At 45.3% G+C, this 15,439-nt stretch overlaps 1 pseudogene; it reads left to right on the top strand.

Annotated features, from left to right (window-relative positions):
- The first annotated feature begins 6,972 nt into the window (after nt 1-6,972).
- On the top strand, nt 6,973-14,455 carry LOC123813616 (annotated as a pseudogene).
- The last annotated feature ends 984 nt before the right edge of the window (nt 14,456-15,439 follow it).

Genomic DNA, 15,439 nt, shown 5'->3' with positions numbered 1-15,439 from the left:
ATGTTGTCTGCCTGAGATTCTTGTCACCCCATGCATAGAGTGGACTCCCTTAAAAGATCCACTGGGGAGTGGGGGTGACGAGAAGTCTTCCGGCTGTCGAGTCTGGTGCTCCCACAAGCTCAGCGCAAGAACCCTGAAAGCAGCGCCTACCAAGGATAACAGGTGGCTGATCACAGCCCCACCCTGAGGCCCAGATAAGAGCTGACCCTGTCCTGGGCCAGCCCTTTATAGGTTATCAAACAAACACATTGCCAGCCACAGGACTAGATAAAGAGCCCAGCACCTCCCTGCACTGAGGCTCCTGTCTTAGATCTTAGTTGATTTCAATAACTAACCATTTGGGCTACAGGGGACTTTTTTCTCTTTCCATGCTTTAAATTTCAGCTTTCATGTTTTAAATTCACTAATAATGAGCCTATAAAACTCTAGTCCCCCCACCTTTGACCCCAATAAAAGCAGAACCCAAGGCTCCCAGTCTCATTCTCTCTCTCACCTCACTGTGGGGCCCCCAGGTGTGTCATGTAATTTCCAGGTCCTGTTAAGTAATGGCCATTTCCCCCCAAAGTTTCCTAATGGTTACTGCTGAAGAATATCCTGCAAATCATAATAAAAACCACAAAGTCTAGTCTAAACACAAGGTTGGTTACTGATAGGCTGAGACTCAAACACAATACGCACCCAGAAGAATTCATTGCTCCCTGCCTGTTTACACTCTATTTCATGCCTACCTCTAGTATGGCATATAACACAGAGGTCAGATCTTACTTATTTTTGTACCTTCAGTAACACACACTAGTGATTGATAAACACAGTGATCAATGACCTCTGCTTAGCTGTAGAAGGCTGAAGGAAAGGCACCGACTCTTTTCTCAGGATTTGCCTAAGTCTGCCTCCCTCCCAGCCAGAAGTGAAAGTCATCTTACTCTCATGCTTATTCTTATCATTACTCTTCTCTTTCTTTCTTCCTCTTCACCATTGCTGTCATTGTGCACTACGGTTTGTACAGTATGGTTTATACAGGTTCCTTTGTAATATTGGATAAATCATGGTATCCTCATAAATACGTGATGTCACAAGCCCCATCTTCATCTGAAGAAACAGGTTGTGAGAGTGAGTGAGGAGCAGAGTTTGAACTTCAGGTTTTAATTCCAGAGTCAATGCTCCTTAACTCCACTAAATCTCCAGGATTATTTCTTGAGTGCCTTCATTGTTCTCATGGCTGAGAAACTTGCACAGACTCTGGAAACTGACCAATGCAGAGCTCTAATCAACATTGGATGACAAATAAGAAAGCAAGGAGGAAACCCTCAAGATTTATAAAACGAAGCACCGAAAACCAAGAACAAAAATCCAGGGATCAAGAAGTGCGTTTTCCCTGGCTGGTGTAGCTCAGTGGATTGAGTGCCAGCCTGAGAGCCGAAGGATCACCAGTTTGATTCCAGGTCAGGCCACATGCCTGGGTTGCGGGCCCAGTCCCTAGATGGGACAACTAGTTGATCTCTTTCACACATCAATGTTTCTCTCCCTTTTTCTCCCTCCCTCAGCTCTCCAAAAATAAGTAAAATCTAAATGGTTAAAAAAAAAGTGAGTTCTGCTTGCATAAACTCCAGTTACCAGGAATGTTGATTTAAGTAGGACTTTCAAGAAAATGGCAGGCCTTAAGGGAGTTTCTCATGGTTTGAACTCTGTGATTGCAGGCTACTCTCGTGAGGAATACTTCAGAAGGGGCTTGAAAGGAATGTTTGCTAAGGAGACGGAGTTAGTCCATAAATAGGCAAGTGAGGACTATAGGGAAAGGGTGAGAAAGGGACAGGTGGGAAAACTGGTTTGGGCAGAGGATGAGGAGGGAAGCCAGGAAGTAGCTCAAGGAAAGCCAACCCCAGGCAGAAGGAGGATGAGCCAGGCACATCTGCCCACCTCTGCGGCCCCGTGGTTTCCAGTGCCATGATGCCACCCTCACTGCACTGTGCCAGGTGAGTCAGTTCTGACTGGAAGGGCATCAGACCACGGTGCTGGCTGTCTGCATCTCCTCCATGGGAAAGACCTGGAAAGCTAAGATAACTTCTTCTCACCTCCCTTCTGGAAAGGAGCAGCTGCCCTGCTGGGCTGCCAGAGCAAACGTCTTTCCCTCCAGAAGTTCCCACAGGTTCCGCCTCGGAAAGCCAGACTTCCCACACTCAGGTCCCTTTCAGCTTACACATGGGGTAGGGAAGCTGCTATTTGCTTTCACATTGTGTGGGAAGCAGCAGGGTGCTGCACCAGCCTTTGTAGAGTGAGATAAGAAATAAGTTAATGCGCAGCCCCTGTCAGTAAACGCCAGTTTCCCAGAATATAAGGACAGGGTATGAGAACCAGATACTGACTCTAAGAAGCAGTAATTGACATGCCCTGAATTAAAGAGCTTAAATTTGCTCCCATTTTCACACGCCTCGCATCTGCCTACTGCCTCAGTGAGGGCCTAGAGATTCAGCCCTTTTTTTTACCAGCATCCACCAAAAAGAAGAGAAATGTGGGGAGAAGAGGGCAGGAAGATGTTGTTTTTCTACAAAACTTAACACAGATATGCCATTCAAATTCCCAGCAAGAACTTCCTTAAGGGCCAGAAGACCACAGGCCCTAAAAAGCCTGGCAGAGCCACCACTGAACAATTAGTCACCATCAGGAGCTGGTAGGTCAGCCTCGGGACAGACATGGCCGCAGCAGGCAGGAGCCACGGGTGGCACCGTCTGAGATGTGGGTGCTGTGGCTATTCCAGCATATCCCCTCAGTCCTGGTGTGTTCTCTGACTTGGGAAGCCCACGATGACTTCTAGGAAGCCATCTGATGGGGGAAGGACCCTGCAGCTCTCCTTCTCATCTAGTGCATTTCACTGTATTCAGAGGGACACCAGGGGATGCCTCAGGGTCTGAAACATCCCCAAGAGGACTGTCTCAGGTCGGCGGCTCTAACTAGGAGCTCTAGTAATCCCTGGGCTCACACAGCTTGTGCTGGAGTCACCAACAGGAGGAAAAGAAGATTTTGTTATTTTAATTCTCCAAGCTTGCCACTCTGGACTCTTTCATCACACTTTAAGAAATAGCTTTTGTTACAAAGGTACTGTTTCCAGAAGATTGAAAAATGTCCTTTGATGCCAGACCAGGAAGAGCTTCCGAGGAAAAAAGTCATAGAGATGAGATTTAAAGACTAGTAGTGCTATGTGCAATGCCACTAACATACAGAGACAGACAAAGGCAGAGACAGAGAGAGACAGAGAAGAAAGAAGAGGAGGAAATTAAAATGTGTGTTGAAAGTCTAAGTTCTCCACTCACCAGCTCTGTGCCCCGTGCTGTCTAAACTGATGTCCCTACTTGTCTAATCCTTTAGAGTTTATCCTTTCCTTACCTGGTGGTGTAAGGAGATGATGCTTGTTAATTTCCAGGAATGGAGCAGGTATACAACAAATGTTTCTTGCAGCAGAAGTTGGAGTGTGGCATTATTTTGTACTGTATCTTAGCCACTCTTTCAAGAACCTCTTGACCGTGTACATCTGTCAATAAACCAATGATATCAATTAGGTACTTTATAGGGGAAAAGTCCTGAATCCCACCAGCAGGCAGGGAAGGAGCATGGATTCCTCCTGAGAGCTTGCCTTGGGCCATACTGCTACAGTAAGTACACAACACTCCTTCACTTCACTGGTGGGGAGCCAAGGAGAGAGGGAACTAGTGATCTCTGACATCCAGGATTTCAGGACCTTTCCAGGTTAGGTCCTACCCAAGAATGAGCTCAGTAGCCCAAGCCAGCAGTAAGGATATGGATGAAAGGGCCAAGGCCCTTCTGTATTAGGTACAACAAGTCTTCTTCCAGGCAATCTTATTCTCTCTCTCTTTACCAAGTCTTAAATATCGCACCTTCCCTACATTTTGTTCCTGATTCTTCACTGTTGCACAGCATTTGGGCCCAGAGGCATGACTTCTGAAGCCTGGAGAGATATGACCAAGCTAAACCCACCAAAAAGTGACACAAGGGACTTGCACTCACATTTTGTTGGTAGACACAGTTACACTGGCCATATCCAACTTCAAGGAAGTGAGATTATCAGTCAGCTTAGGTAGGGTTTAACTGTAACAAAGGTTTATTTCTCCCTCATGTGACATGCTGCCTGCAGGTTCCCTAAGGCCTTGGGATCCAGGCTGAAGCAGTAGCCCCTATATGGAACATTGCCATTCTCATGATAAATGGAAATGAGAGTTTGTGGATTCATGCAATAGCTCTAATGTTTCTGCTCAGAAGTGGCATACCTCACTTACACTCTGAGGCCAAACTGAGTCACCTGGCCTATATCCAATATCAGAGAAATAGAATCCTCCTACCTGGAGAGGTAGGTATCACAGGTCACATGCACAAACCTAATGGCAAAGGGTCAGGAGATGTAATGATCTTATCACAAGAAAGAGTAACAGACATTGAAACAATAATCTAACACAATAGGAGAACATCATCATCCTACCTGTAACATGAGATGGAGGAGAGTGGAATGTTTGTTTAGTAATCTAACATTAGTAGCCTGGTCAGTGTAAATACAGAAGGCTATAAGATAGAACTTTGTAAGAGGAAATAATATGTCCTTGCCTGACGGATTAAGAGGTTCAGGGCAGTTACACAGAAAAATGGACAATTGATCGCAGCCTGGGTTTGAAGAACTTATCATTACCTACATTATATTACAAAATTAAGTCATTCAACCAATGTATATTGAGTATCTACTATGGGCCAGGAACTATAATCACTGACATACAAGGGCAAACAAAACAGACCTGGTTTCTAACCTCATGGAGATTAAATGCCTTTAAAGAAAATTGACATTAAACCAATACACATACAAATAAATATATATTTACAAAGTGGGCTGTTACAACAGAAAATACTGGCTGTCGAGAGACAGAAAAGCAGAGAGAAGGCGATACTCAGGAAATGAGGTTAGAACTGAGCGCTAACTCAGAGTTAGCCGGGCAAAGAACATCCCAGGCAGAATGAATAGTTTATACCAATTCCCTGAAGGGAAAAGGAATTTGGTGTACTTGAGTTGCCAATGCGAGGAGGGAAATCAGTGTAGTGATTGAGTGGAAAAGCAGTTTAAGGGCAAGTCGATGAGGAAAGTCACATCATGCAGGGACTTCAGACCATGTAAAGGGCTTTAGATTGTGTTTTAAATGAAATAAACCATTGATGGTTTTCAATGGTGGGGAGGCAGTTTATTTGTGAGTGTGTGATATAATCCTATCCTCATTTATTTAATCATTCTGGCTGCTACACGAAGAGTGGATTGAAGTGGGGCAAGCGCTGAAACAGAAAGACCAATTTGGAGGTTAGGCGGGAGTCAGACAGGAGAAGATGGTGGCTTGGGTTGTGTCTATGGAGATGAATATGGGCATGTCTACAATAATTTCATGACATACTTTGCAGATAGACTCAATTGCAATTTGTGATGAATTAGACTGCGTGTTGGGGGGAGTGGAAGCAGAGAATGAGAAGAAGGTAGCAGAAAAGATGGAGTTGGTTCTGCCTGAGTGCAATTGCCCCAGAAGAGGAAGAATGATGCAATGAGAATGGGGGAATCAAATGTTTACTTGGAGGCATTGCAATTTTGAGATTTCTGTGAACCATCTAGTAAGAAATATCAAAAATAGTCATTAAATATAAGAGTCTGAGGACCAGAAGAAAGGCTACGCTACAGATATTCATTCAAGGGTCATAGTATATAACATAACACCACAAGTCATGGGAATAGAAGGGATGAGGATTTAAAGGGAGAAGAGAAGAGGCCATGAACTATTTCCTGAGGAACTCAAATATTCGAGTTCAGCAAAGGGGTTGGGGGTGGGAGGGAGGGAGGAAGTACTATAAGGTACTAGCAACAAAGTCTAAGAAGACCAGACAGATGGGGGAAAAAAAACAAGGAAATATGGTATGGAAGCCAAGAGAAGAAATACAATATTTTTTAAGTGGTTAAAAGCCTAGAATGCCTTGAAAGGTCCAATAAAAGGAGGACAGAGAAATCACCATTGGCTTTGGCAGCATGAGGTGACCTAGCAAGATTGCTTTTAACCTAGCAAGATTGTTTTCTACTGCGTGGAGGGGGCAGAAGCCAAAATTGAATACAATGAAGAATAAATAAGAGGTGAGAGTGTGATGCAGATAGCTCTTAGAAGAAGTGCAGCTAAGTAAGGAAACAAAGAATTGGGGCAATAGACGGACAAGATTAGAAAAACATTAATATTCTATATTTGTGTGTTCTAATAATATGCAAATATTGATTGGATGGATCCAATTGAAAGCTAAGGGTTCAAGAGGGTAAAAGCAGAAACCCTAACAAAGGAACAAACATCCTCATAAGGCAAAAGGGGAGCCTGGCTTTGCAAAGGAAAAGAGAAACCTCCTCAGACACAGGAGAGGAGGAAAACTCGGTGGTAATACCACCATATGCTTGGATTTGGTAGCTGGGAGAAATGGATAGGGTTTATATATTATATGCCATTTGGGGTTTTAGAAAAATTTACACAAAGCAAGGTGAGAGAAACATAGAATGGGATGCATGCAACTAGAAAACTGGAGAATGTACAAATATTCCTTGAAAAGAGTGAAAGAATGATCTTATCCCACCAGTGAGGTTGTATATCATGAGTTTAGAGTAAGTAGTTGGTCATCACAGGACTGAAAAGTCTTATCAATCTACCCAATTGTGGGATTTTTGCCCTGAAACACTCAGGCACAGGCAGCCAGGCACACAGCAGGTAGTGACTTGGTTTATGTAAGGTTGAGTTACAACAGGCAAATGGGTGGAATAGAGGCAAAAAAGAATTAAAGACATCTACAAGAAAGTGTTACCTACAAGGTGTCACTAAAGGTGTCATTTGCCTGTGCCCATCAAAGCCCAATCAAATGCAAACAGGAGAGTTTGCAGCCCCCAAAAGTAAGGGTTTATTTGAGGAAATGTGGCCAAGCCCAGAGTCACAGGTAAGTAATGTCAAAAACTGGCTCTCCAATGGCTTCTAGGGGATGGGTTATATAAGGGACTAAGGGAGTTAAGGTTATTGTCAGGGTTGTGGTCTCCGCTGATGATTTGGTGCTAAGTAGGAAGTAGTTGATCATCGTATCTGGTCAGCCACGATGTCAGCCATGGCGTCATTTAATCTAGTTTCACAAGGGTGTGTTTGGTAGGGTTGTTCCAGTTTTCTGAGTCTGAAACTAAAATGGAACTGAGGCCTAGATATTATCTTTGGTTGTACTGAAACTCTGTCTCTGTGGTCAATAGACCCAAAGTTTTGTTCCTAAGATTGTTTAATGCTAACCAGAACCTCATTGTCCTGAGGCCCTAATGATTAAGGGGAGCAGATACACAAGGAATGAGGGAGGCAGGTGAGTCATGGTGCTGGACAAGGCCATTTTGAATCAAAAGGAAAAAAAGGAGAAAAGCTCATAAAAGAAATAGAGTTTCTGTGCAGTTACACCAATTAGACATGCAGATGGCCAACAGACTTAGGAAAATGCTCAACATCACTAATCAGAGGAGAAATGCAAATCAAAACCACAATGAGATATCACCTCACACCTGTTGAAAAGGCTATGATCAAAAAGTCGACAAATAACAAATGTTGGTGAGGAGGTAGGGAAAAGGGAACCCTTGCATACTGTTAGCAGGGATTATAAATTCAAGTAATAATATATTATAAAACCTACATTTTATAGAGAGATTTTGTAAAACCTAAAAATATATATTTTGGACTTCTGGACAAGATGGAGGCATAAGTCGATACACTTTGCCTCCTCACACAACCAAAAGAAGTAAAACAAATTTAAAAAACAAAAAAATAACCAGAACTGCCAGAAAATTGAACAGTGTGGAAGTTTGACAGCCAAGGAGTTAAGAAGAAACATTCATCCAGACCAGAAGGAGGGGCAGAGATGGGCAGCCAGGATGGAGAGGACTCTCAGCAAGGCGAAGGCTGGAGGATCAGGGCAGGTGGGGCAAGCAGCTGGTGGACCAGGTGATCCCACATTTGCATGCAGGTAAACTGGGAGGAACAACTGGGGAGCAAGACAGACTGTGCAACCCTGGGTTCCAGTGCAGGGATGTAATGCCTCAAAATCTCTGACTAAAATAAATCTGTGAGGGTTGAGGCAGTAACAGAAACTCCCAGCCTCACAGGAGAGTTCCTTGGAGAGACCCACAAGGTCCTAAAATGTACACAAAGCCTCGTACCCAGGAATCAGCACCAGAAGGGCCCAATTTGCTTTTGGGTAGTGAAGAAAGTGATTGAAAGCCACTTCCTGAAGAGCTGAACAAGCAGCATTGTTCCCTCTTGGACTACTCCCCCACATACATCACCACAATGCAGCAACATGGGTTGCCCCACCCTGGCAAATACCTAAGGCTCCACCCCTTAATGTGAAATAGGTCTGCCGAAACTAAAAAATATCCCCAAATGAAAGACCAGATCAAAGGTCCATAAAAATACAACTAAGTGATAAACACATAACCAACCTATCACATGCACAGTTTAAAAACACTGGTAATCAGGATGCTCCCAGAAATAGTTGAGTATGGTGACAAAATAAAGGACAAAGTGAAGACTATGAAAAGTGAAATTAAAAAAAATGTACAGGGATCCAACAGCAAAGAAAGGAAACTGGTACTCAGAACAACAGTTTGGAGCAGAACTTTGAACCAGAACAGAATGAAGCAACAAGAACTCAAAAAAAATGAGGAGAGGCTTAGGAATCTCTGGGGCAACCTTAAATGTTCCAACATCCAAATCATAGGGGTGCCAGAAGGAGAAGAGGAAAAACAAGAAATTGAAAACTTATTTGAAAACATAGTGAAGGAGAACTTCCCCAATCTGGCAAAGGAAATAGAATTCCACGAAGTTCAGAAAGTTCAGAGAGTGCTAAAGAAGTTGGACCCAAGGAAGCACACACCAAGACTCATCATAATTACATTACCCAATATTAAAGATAAGGAGAGAGTCTTAAAAGCAGCAAGAGAAAAAGAGGCAGTTACCTACAAAGGAGTGCCCATAAGACCATGAGCTGATTTCTCAAAAGAAACCTTGCAAGTAAGAAGGGGCTGGAAAGAAGTATTCCAAGTCATGAAAGGCAAGGACCTACATCCAAGATTGCTCTATCCAGCAAAGCTATCATTTAGAATGGAAGGGCAGACAAAGTGCTTCCCAGATAAGGTCAAGTTAAAGGAGTTAATAATCACCCAGCTCTTACTATATGAATCCCTTAAAGGGACTTAACTAAGAAAAAGAAGATAAAAAATACGAACAGTAAAATGACAACAAACTCATAACTATCAACAATGGAACCTAAAAAACAAAAACAAAAACAAACTAAGCAAACAACTAGAAGAGGAACAGAGTAACAGAAATAGAGATCACATGGAGGGTTATCAGTGGGAGGAGAATAGGAGAAAAGGTACAGAGAGCAAGAAGCATAAATGATAGGTACAAAATAGACATGGGGAGGTAAAGAATACTATGTGAAATGGAGAAGCCAAAGAATTTGTATGTGTGACCCATGGACATGAACTAAGGGGATGGGGAATGCTGGTGGAAGTGTTGGTACAGGGCAGAAGGGAATAAAAGGGAGAAAAAAGTGGGACAACTGTAATATTATAATAAATAAAATATATTTTAAAAATAAAAATATATTTTATTAGCATAAAAAAGCTAATAAAAATTTTATGCTAATAAATCTCCCTTTCTTTTATCTGTCTTACCCAGGAATAGGACTGAACTAACACACACCTATCCCATCACAAACAAAAATTCCCTTTCCTTTCTTTTCCCTTCTCCTCCCCTGTCTTTCTCCTTCTTTCTATTTTCCTACTCTCTCTCTTCCTTTCTCTATCACTCTGTAAGAGTGTGTGTGTGTGTGTGTGTGTGTGTGTGTGTGTGTGTGTGGGACTAAGAACCCTGACCCCTGGCTCCCTTTCCTTCATATTTCCTTTGTGTCTCATGAGTCTAGAATGCTTCCTCCCAAGCTTTTCCATCCCCCCTTACCAACCCCCCCTATGCTGGGAACAGCATATTTCCCATATTACAAATGCCCCCCCCAGCAGTCATTAATTATAGGTGGCCTTATACATCAAGGAATGCTATGGGATGACCCATCAAGCTAAACATTTATAGTATGGGTCCCAGCAAGATCCTTTTCCCATGCTTTGAATTAAATAGAATCTAAGCGTGCCGGTTAGATATTCTAGCAATAGAAGTGTATTTCAGGAACAGAGGTGACTTCTGGGCCTGAAGCTTTCCTAAGGAAAGAGAGAGTCAGGCAGAAAGCCTCTGTACTGGACATAGGGGCCAGTTCAAAATCCTGGCAGATCCAATACAGCTTTCATTGCCAAATCAACAAAGAAAACAAAAACCACAAGAGAAACTTTCACAAAGAACTCTGTAAGACACTACAGCTTTGCCTTTGGTATGCCAGGGCCAGGCAAACTCTTAGAGTCCCAAGTGCTGAAGAGATGATGGAGCCGTTCCTGCCTTCTCACCTTCTCCTGAAAATGCTGTTAAGAGTGCATGCCTGCTGGATCTTTAAAACACGTATTTTTGTGGATGCTATAACTTCTGGGTGAACGTTTGATAATTACATGACCTCATAATATCTTCCCACAAACTATTTATTAATTAAAAAGGGGGAAATAATAACTACAATGGATAATCCTGGCAGACACCACCTCAACCCAGTGAAGAATTCAAACACCAGTGATAATGGACAAACCAGCACCCTCTGCTTCCTGATATAATGCACCAATGACACAGCATTGCTTTCATGGAGTCCTCATCAAGAATATAAAAATGAAGGATAAAAACCACATGATTATATCAATGGATACAGAAAAAGCATTTGATAAAATCCAGCAGCTATTTATGATAAAAACATTCAGCAAAGTGGGAACAGAGAGAACATACCTAAACACAATGAAGGCCATGCATGGCAAACCCACTGCCAACATCTTATTCAACAGGCAGTAACTACAAGCACTGCCCTTAAGATCGAGAACAAGACAGGAATGTCTGCTTTCACTTTTCTTATTCAACAGAGCACTGGAAGTCCTAGCCATAATAATCAGACAAGAAGAAAAAAGAAAAGGCATCCAAATTGGATGGAAGAAGTAAAACTGTTTTTCTGCAGATGACATGATACTGTACATACAGAACCCTAAAGAGTCCACCAAGAAACTACTAGAACTGATAAATGAATCCAGTAAAGTAGCAGGACATAAAATTAATGTCCAAACATCAGTTGAATTTTTATATGCCAATAATAAACTATCAGAAAAGGGAAATTAAGAAAACAATTCCATTCACAGTTGCTTCAAAAAGAATAAAATACCTAGGAATGAATCTAACAAGGGATGTAAAAGACCTATACTGGGAAAGCTATAAGACACTGAAAAAAGAAACTGAAGAAGATAAAAATAAGTGGAAGCACATACCAAGTTCATGTAGAATGTAGGAAGAATTAACATCATTGAAATGTCCATTCTACCCAAAGCAATCTATAAATTCAACACAATTCCTAACAAAATAACGACGATGATGTGTTTCACAGAACTAGAACAAATATTTCAAAAATTTATATGGAACCATAAAAAGCGTTGAATAGCAACAGCAACCTTGAGAAAGAAAAACAAAGTCAGAGGAATCATGCTGTCTAATATCAAACTGTACTACAAGACCACAGTAATCAAAACAGCATGGTGCTGGCACCAACACAGATCAATGGGGCAGAATAGAAAGCCCCACATAAAAACATGCATTTATAGGCAATTAATATTTGACAGAGGAACCGAGCACATACAATGGGCTAAAGATAGTTTGCTCAGTGAATGGTGTTGGGTAAAGGGAACAGATACGTGCAGAAAAACGAAACTAGACCACCTTCTTATACCACACACAACAATAAATTCAAAATTTACTATGGATTAAAGACTTAAATGTTAGACCTGAAAACATGAAAGTCCTAGAAGAAAACATTGGCAGTAAAATCACAGATATTGCTCATAGTGATGTTTTCCCTGATACAGCTCTTCAGTCAAAGGAAACAAAAGAAAAATAAACAATGGGGACTACATCAAACTAAAAAATGTTTGCGCAGCAAAGGAAATGATCAACAATGTAAAATATCTGCTAAGGGGTTAATATCCAAAATGTGTAAAGTTCTCACAAAACTCAACATCAAAAACCCAATTGAAAATTGGGCAAAGGACCTGAGTAGACACTTCTCCAAAGAGGACATACAGATGGCCAGTCATGCATATGAAAAGATGCTCAATGTCACTACTCATCATCAGAGACGCAAATTAAAACCACAATCAGGTACCATCTCACACCTATCAGAACGGCTGTCATCAATAAAGCAACAAACAAGTGCTGGTGAAGATGTGGAGAAAAGGGAATCCTGTTGCATTGTTGGTGAGAATGCAGACTGGTGCAGCCACTGTGGAAAACAGCACTGGGCAGTTACCTCAAAAAATTAAAAGTAGAGGACTGGAGGCGACTGGCACAGTGGCTGAAAGAGTCTAGGCTTGGTCCAAATCTCCTGCGGGGGAGCAGAGGCTCACCCGCCCTCCTGGCAGCTCCAGCCCAGCAGGGCGGCGGCTGCAACGCCAGCCTACCCACCCGCGCCCAGGCCGCGGTGTCCTGCGGGCTGCATGCAAGCGTGGCGCCTGGTGTGACCCGAATGCCTTTCCCACAACTGCGCCCACGCCCCACCCTCCGTCTTCTGCCACCCTAGCTGCTGGGGACTGCCAAGCCCTGCGGTGGATTCGGCCCCTCCTCCATCATCTCCAGGAACAACTAGAGTTAATCTGGGATTTTCCTGAGTAAACAAATCTTGCTAAATGACATCTTGAAGGATTTTTAAAAGCATTTGATTTTTTTATCTTTGTTTTTGTGACAGTCCCTCACCCGTGCATTATTTGTCCTGATCATTTTTCTCTCTGCGCATTGCTCCTTGACCCCCCCGAGGGAGGGGACTCGGAAGCGGAGTTGGCAGGACCACGCACCAGAGCCCCACCTTGGCCGCCAACCACAGCCCCCACTCCAGGCCCTACGGCGCGGCAGCGGCAACCTGGCGCCTTCCCACACAACGGGCGCTGCTTCCTCTTGTCAGTGCACCCCCCCCACCCCCCCCACCCACCCCCCCCACCCCCCCCACCCCCCCCACCCCCCGCCAACACACACACTCGTTAGCCCGGACCCTCTTCGGTGCTGTGCCTGCTGCGCTACCTGCTGGGCAGTCCCAAGCCACCGCCTTCCGAGCCGCCTCAAGCTGCGGTTCTGGTGCAGTCACCTTGGGTGCTGGGCCCCGGAAAGTGCAGGACAGGCCAGACCCGAGCCTGGCAGGAGCAGAGGGAGCCGCCTGCACCCTGCTGCACGTGTCTTTTCGGGGCACCACCAGGTCCCTGGAAGGAGCTGCCGCTGCCGCACCCGCCACGGCCTGGGAAGCCTCAGCCTATGGCAGTGGCAGCGGATGCGGGCCTGACTGGCCAGGAGCAGATCTGGTGAGCGGGCTTCAAAGGCTGGTACTCCAGGCCCGGCCAGGCCTACATGGCACACCTGGACGCATCCTGGGCCGCTGCCGCCCCCGCCTCTGCGGGTCTCTTTGACAACCCGTCTTACACAGCCTGGACAGCCGCGCCAACCCTGCTGCCCAGCACCCCAATCTCGTAGATATATTTGATGACTTCCTGGAAGACAATGTGTCTGTTGTGGGGCCCTGGCTGGTCCCCTCTGGAGGCGGGATGGACAGGGCACTATGTAGGTAACACCTATGGTCCTTTACCGCAAGATGAACGGATCAACCACGGCACCAGCTGTACGCTTCCAGCTTCCCTCCGAGTGGGCCTCTGCTGCACCAACCACCTCTGCTGCGCCGGCGTGGAGGGTGAGCCCGTGTGCAGCGTCTGCGGCCTCTACAGGAAGCTCCAGTGTGTTCTCAGGCTTCTTGTGATGCAGAAAGGGAATTCAAACCAGAAAACGGAAGCCCAAGAACCTTAATAAATCTAGACCACCAGAGGGCCCCACTGGCAGTGAGAGCCCTGCTCCCACCAGCAGCGTTTCCAGCCACTGCATCACCTCACCCCCCCGCAGCAGCAGCAGTAAAGAGATGGCGCCCCACTGAGACAGAGCCCAGGCTGGCGTCCCACTACGGCCACAGGTCCCAGACCTTCTTGGTCAGTGCGATGTCTGCCCATGGGCCTTCCATCCACGCAGTCCTCTTGGCCCTGAAGCTCTCTGCGCAAGGCAATATGCATCTTCTGTCAGCCAGTCACCGCAGGTCAACCCCAACCAAGCAGGGCCCTTGGAACAGCCTGGCCTTGGCTAACTGTCATGGAGCACCACTCCCTCCCTCCTCAGATTCCTACACAGACCTGGGACTTGGAGAAGAGCTGAGATGAGGCTCTAGGCTCTCACCAGCTGGCCTGCTCTGTCTGGGAATGACTCCGGAAGAACAGCTGGGAAGACACTTGAAGTCAAGGATTTGGTGAGGGGAAGTGGGTGTTGGATTTTATCAGGTACCTTTGCAAGATGGGGGGGACTGGAGAAGAGCCCTGACTCTGACCTGGGATGCATCACCATTCACTAGGAGCACACTTCAGTCCCTTTCGTGGAGACAGAGGCTTCTTTCTGATTTTCTGCCCTGCTGGAGCCCCGATGAGAGATGAGCTATCCCTCTGTATCCTTCCATTACTGTGGCCTGTGGTGATGGTTTTTCCATGGTGTTTCCAGCACCAGGGATCTGAGGGGGGGTAGAGGGGCAGGGTGCTGGGACCCCTGCTCCAGCCTTCGTCGGGGTATCTGATGTGCCTTTGGATGTGACGGGCAACCTCTGGGCAGCCCCTGCCCTTGCCCAACACTCCCCTTCAAGTTTACCATGCCCCTGAACCCTCAAAACTGGGTCTTGACCCCAGAAACACTGGGTGCAGCACCCATGTTATTGGGTCATCCATGGGGAGAGTCAGGAGAGGCTGCTTCACCCACCACGCAGTATGGCTTCGGCGGAATAGCCACTTGGCAAACCTGCCTCCCCCACATTTCTTTCCCCAGCTCACAAACTCATTCCTTCTCTCCTCCTCTTCACCCCAAGGCCTCTGAAAATAAAAATTCCTTCCACTGCTGGGAGAGATTCGGCTCTGCTTTCTGCTTGAACACGTCTCCTCCTCAATGAAGCAAGAGCTCAGCAGTTGGGGCAATCAGCAGCACACCCTCCAAGCCTGTCCCCAAAATCCCCCACCCCACCCATCACACACAGGGTTCTGAGTGAGAACAAGTTCTGCCAAAGCACATATCTGAGACTTGAGATCTTTGTAGAGAGGCTGTCGGGGGGGACACCCTCCTGGGCTGTGGCCAGCACTGTATGGGGCGGGGCAGGGGTTTCATGA

The sequence above is a fragment of the Phyllostomus hastatus genome, unplaced genomic scaffold, assembly GCF_019186645.2.
Source record: "Phyllostomus hastatus isolate PE091 unplaced genomic scaffold, TTU_PhHast_1.1 phas_contig_1550, whole genome shotgun sequence".
NCBI lineage: Eukaryota > Metazoa > Chordata > Mammalia > Chiroptera > Phyllostomidae > Phyllostomus > Phyllostomus hastatus.
Note: the sequence above shows the minus strand (reverse complement) of the source record. Positions and strands in the feature narration are given on the sequence as shown.